The 5,781-nt window shown below is 41.1% G+C and overlaps 1 pseudogene; it reads left to right on the plus strand.

Moving 5' to 3' along the window:
• Positions 1-4,764: 4,764 nt before the first annotated feature.
• LOC113908411 lies at positions 4,765-4,949 on the plus strand (annotated as a pseudogene).
• The last annotated feature ends 832 nt before the right edge of the window (positions 4,950-5,781 follow it).

Consider the following 5,781-nt stretch of genomic DNA (forward strand, 5'->3'; position numbering starts at 1 on the left):
GGGAATGCAAAATGGTACTGCCAACTTTGCTAATGGATATCAATTCTTATAAAGTTAAACATACACTTAGCATATGACCCAACAATTACAATTAGGTATTTACCCATGGATCCTGAAAATGTGTACACTAAAACTTGCGCATAAATGTCCATAGCACCTTTATTCAAGAACAGCTCCAAACTGGAAATGATACAGATGACCATCAGCAGGTAAATATTTGGGTATATCCATGCCGTGAAAAACGACTTAGGATTGAAAAAAGAACCAAAGACTATTATATGCAAGAACATAGGTGAATAAGGATGGGTTAAAGAAGCTAGACATACAAGAGTGCACACTGTAGGGTGTCATTTGCAGGAAGTTCTGGAAAAGGCAGACATGGTGAATGCTTGGGGCTGGAGCTCAGGTAGGGACAGGCTGTAAAGGGCCACTCAAGGAGAGGAGCCACTCAAGGTCATGGAGGTGTTCTCTATCTTGATCATGGTGGTAGGAACACAGGTCTACATTTGTCAAGACTCATGGCACTGTATACTTAACATGGGCATATTTTATTGTATGTAAATTATACTTCAATAAAGGTGGTAAAATAGTGAGTTGCCCCAAATCACATGGGTGGTGTGTAATCATAAAGAATTCGTGACTTCAAAGTTTCCAATCAGTGCCTCAGAGGCTGCAGCCCTGGGGTTGGGGCGGGGGGCTGGGTGGCAGGGCAGCAGGGCCCGCTCCCTTGGGTGCTCTTGCAGGCAGGCGCATCTCTTCAGACCTGGCTCCAGCCAGGCCTTTCCATGCCCACGGAAGCAGAGCTGGCCCCAAGCCAGGGCAGATGTGGAAAAACCACGTTGCCATTTTTATCTCTGATGGAAAGCCGTTGTTCAGCTCGGCTGTGATGTGTTTATAAATCCTTGTTCTGGTATGGTTTAGATTTGCAACCAGAAAGGAGACACGGTTCCTTTGAAAGGAAGCAGGATCTTCAGGGAACAGACATCCCCAGGGGAGGCTGAGTGGAGGAAGAGAGCCAGCAGGTAAGGACCCAACATCCCCTGAGGCCGGGATTTGAGGTGTGGGTGATGGGAAGGGAGAAAGCGCTAACTGTAGATTTTTTTTTGACACTACGAATTCAGCCTGGACCTTCAGCCTCCTTTGGTTTCTGACTGTGGAAGAAAGAGGCCTTTTAATAAAATGTAACTGATAGGCACTGAGGATCCAAGTTCATGAGTCAATGTGCCAGATGCTTGGGGATGCGAGATGCGTAAAAAAGACCTTTGAAGAGGTGTTCAGTCTGGTCTAAAGAAGAGTCTGTACGTAAATCACGATTCAGCCCCCCCCAACCCCCAGGTCTTTTCCAGGAAGCTGGAGCCCTCTGGGGCTTCGTAAAGCCCAGCTGCTAGCCATGGACACTCAGCCCCGCGCCTACTCACCAAGAATGACCTTGTACTTTGGCTAGCATCTCTCTAGGATTCTTTGTACTCATCCTCCCCTATGCTCTGGAGCCTCAGTCTTGCTTCAGCCTCCTGCCTTAGATGTCCCTGTACCCATTTCCTCCGGGCACTGGCCAGAACTTGCCCCAGCCTAGAGGGGCCCGCCCACAAGCTTACCTTTCCCATTGCAGGGAAGAGAACTGATGTGTGCTAGGTGTGTACTAGATTCTTCTACTTACCACGTTAGAATTCTAGAATACTATGTATAGTGAACAGGATCCGCTTTCAGGTGTAGTCCCAGATCCGTCAATAATTAGGGCACAAAAACATAGCCAAGGGATGGAAACTGGCTCAAACAAACATGTCATTCCTGAAACTGACATCAGTATTATACTGGTCATATCTTTATGACAAATAGAAGGTACATATTGGACAACAATGGGCTATCAAGTTCGTCATAGTTCTAAAATACTCTCTTGATCATTTACTGCTCTTATCAAGAGGCTTCAGTAGTTCCCCATTGCCTGTGGGTGCTAAAAGAAATCTCTGCTCAGTTCCAGGGCAATGTGCATAGGGCATTGCATGCAGCATGACCCCAAGACTACCTGAGCCTTCCACGGTTCACCCTGGACCGTATGTAATGGATGCCCCAGGGATGTCAAACTGTAGGAACTATCGGTCCCAAGGGAGACTTTTCAATTCTCACTCATCAGCCAGAGGGGACTTTTCAGAATCCTCCTTTGTTTATGTCCTGCCCCACCCCATGCACATTTGGGGAGATTTGCTGAACCTGCTCCAGATTATTACCACAATGCAGCTCTCCTTACCTGGCAAGCTAATCAGTTCAGCCCCAATATAGACTGTGTTTTGATCGTGGCTCATTCAGCTACCCTGGTTTTTAAAAATTCCCTAACACCTATGTTCACCTGACCCATCTGATATCCCAGGATTGTCCGACGTGTGCCTTTCCTTTCGGGCCGATGATAGTCGATGCTCAGAAATACCTGGATGATTGTTGACTGGATTTTAGTTTACAGGACATTATGAGAATATTATTATTTTCCTAAGATTCCCTAACAGCTGTTCACCAGTTTTAATCACTGCTTCGATGAGTCAAGAACTCTCTTTGTTGTGTGTAAATGTCTTCTCCAACATGTCACCGGAGCTGCCCATGTTTCTGGCAGGCCGGTCTACAAGTGCATAGACAACATTTTCGGGGTGTGTATGGCAAAGCCATTGTTGGTACTGCTTGCTTTTTTTTTCACCCCATCATCTGCCTTGTTTGCAGGCAAGGGAGTTGCAGTAAAAATTCACTGTGGCGATAAAATTCTCTATCTTTGCTCCGATCCTGGTCTGGTCTTTGCATTTCCTGGAACTATCTCATTAGCAAAATATCAAATGTGTCCTGGGATGTCCCTGCTTGTCATCAGTGGGCAGTCCCTATTCTCAAGAAGGGGAGGGGCATGAGGACAGGTGAAACATTCATAAAGTTCACTTGCAGTGGGACATCACTGGGGCATCCATTACCCGGGGCTGGTCACACAGGTCCAGGGTGAACTGTGGAAGTCTTAGGGTCTTGCTGTGCTCGAGGCTTTATGTGTGGTGCAGGTGGATTAGACTGGGAGGTCAGACTGAGGCACAGGTTGCTCTTCAAAAAACCACAATAATCTTAGAAACATTTAAAAGAATGCTTCTAGAGAATGCAAATATACAGAGAGTACTTCCAAAATGTAACGCTCTATACGTATTAATCAGTACTATCAATAATTCAATTATATTAGCAATGTCTGCCCCTGATTTAAGTAAAAGGTAAATGGAGTCCTGAAAAGCCACCTCAGAGTGATCTGGCCCTTCCCTTACAGCAATTGTCATGTTCTTCCTGTCCTTGGATATGTCTTCTTCGACGTGTCTGGGCTCCATGAGGACCCGACTTCTGTATTTCCATCTCTGTATCTGCAGAGACTTTGACTTGACTTGGCAGCTGGACCAAAGCAACTACCCAGCCAGTTGTTGGGAGAAAGGGCCAACGTGATTCTTCCTGTTCTTTCCGGGCATTACCACCAGCGAAGGGAAACATTTTGTTAAATCAAGTTTGTCCCTCTATCTAACCAGGTCAAACCCTTTTGTGCCATGCATCACACAGGTTAACCTGAAGATGCCAAAATATAAATAGTTTCCCACCCACATATATTCAGCTCCTTCTACTCTTTGTCTGCTAAAGGCAAATGGAAAACAGTGCAGAAAACTACATACAGATTTATGCAAGAGTGTGTCATTACAATGCTACTTATACCACCAAAAAAATTTAGAAAGGATCTTAAAAAAATGATCCCAAACCCCAAAATAATAAATAAATGATAGACCATCCATATGGTAGAAAAGAGTAGACACTATGGTGCTGAAGAACTTTCAGGAATGATGAAATGCTAATATGTCAATAAATGGCTAAGACAAATAATAAAAACATGTTTGATAGAATTCCAGTTCTGGACACACATGTACAAATAATATTAGTGATTGTTACCAGCATTTGGCATTATACATGACTTATGTTTTTTTCTATACTTCTTAATGTTTTTAGTTTGCTTTCTGTTTTATGTGAAGTTATTATTGCTATACCAATTTCCTACTCTTTTGCTCCTTTCTGCCTTATTGTTGGTGGTGGTTTTTTTCTGTTGCTGTTGATTTGTTTGCTCTGTTTCATTTCTCTTTGCAGGGTATATCCTTCTGTTCTTTTGCTTTAGAACTGCAAGTATAGTTTTTTAGTGGCAGTGAGAGGTCTCGTATAAATAGCATAATACTCATTTTTTTCTGTATCACATTTCAGATTCTTGAAAGTGTTAGTTAAACCTACTCACAAATATGTGGATGACTTATATTTGTATTTTGTCTTTGTTTAGTTTGTGTTTGATGCTCTTTGCCTTCAGTTGAATTAATAAAGCCTTTCAGAGTTCCCTCTTTTTTTCTTTGTATTGATTTGGAACTCATCCCTTCTATTCATATGCTTTTAGCTGTCACCTTAGGTCTTTTACCACATATACTGAACTTAGCTTTTGTTAACAAAATCTGAAGGTAATGTATTGATACTTCCCCTGAACACAGTAAGAAATAAACCTGCCATTATTTTTTTTTCAATTTCCATTCTCCCTTCTTTCATATAATCTTTATCTACTATTTTCCTCGTGCTTCATTTCACAACAAATAATTAATGGTAGTAATCACTTTTTTACTGTCCATAGTCATTTAAATTTTCCAACATGATCTGTAACATTTTGGCAAGGATCTATAACATTGTAAATTCTCAATATTTGCTGACTTGAAAATATTATTTGGATATGATTATTTTAGCTTTGCGCAGTGGCAGTATCGTAGCCAATGAGGTTTATCCGAGGCGTGATTATTGCTAATTGGATATGATTATTCTAACTATTTTTATTCTTTCATATTGTCATTTATTTTGCTCTCATTCTTTTAAAAGTAACTTTGAATTATTAAATATGTTAAAGACACAGAAAAGCACAACCAGTAACATAACTGAGTTTGAGTTAACATTTTGCCATTTTTGCTACTTATATTTTGAAAGTCTACATAAACAGAGCTAAAATCTCACTTCCCCTTCTTCCTCTCCCTGTCTCCGCATCCCTGCTCTGCCTATTCCTCCCGACAAAACCACTGCCTTGAAGTAGATGTATATTATTCTCATGCACATTTTTATATATTTACTACATATGCCGTGTCTCTTTGAATAGTGTAAAGTATTGTTTTGTCCTAATGTATCTAGCCTACTTGCATTTTTTTCCATTCACGTGTCTTTGAAATTACCTCCGTTGACACACGCAGGTCTAGTGCATTTATTTTACTTGCTGCTACAACAATCTCATGATAGAAATAAGTCACCATTTAACTGTAGATTTCCCTCACCCAAGGCAGTTGGCCTGTTTGCACGATCACGATTCTACACAATGTGGCAATCAATTCCATTATAAATGTGACCTTGGATACATATGTGAAAATTTCTCTAGGGTAGAAACTAGAGACAAATTTGTTGTGTTGTAGGGTGCGCATCCTTAGTTGGGCTAATTAATGTCAAAATTAATTGTTCTAAATTATACTTTTCCCTGCAATGCATAAAAAGTTGCCATTTCCCCACACTTGATGTTATCAGATTATTTAATTATTTCCAATCTGATGGGAAAGATAATGCTATCTAATTACTGTTTTCAATTGAGTTTTCCTGGTTACTAATGGGCCCAAGCATCTTCCCATATGTTAACCAACCCTTTGGGTCTTTTTTTTTTATTGAGTTGTCTCTTAATAGCTTTTCCCCATTTTTCTCTTTGCTGGTTTAGCTTTTATTAATTTT

This window comes from Zalophus californianus, chromosome 16, assembly GCF_009762305.2.
Source record: "Zalophus californianus isolate mZalCal1 chromosome 16, mZalCal1.pri.v2, whole genome shotgun sequence".
NCBI classification, from domain to species: Eukaryota; Metazoa; Chordata; class Mammalia; order Carnivora; family Otariidae; genus Zalophus; species Zalophus californianus.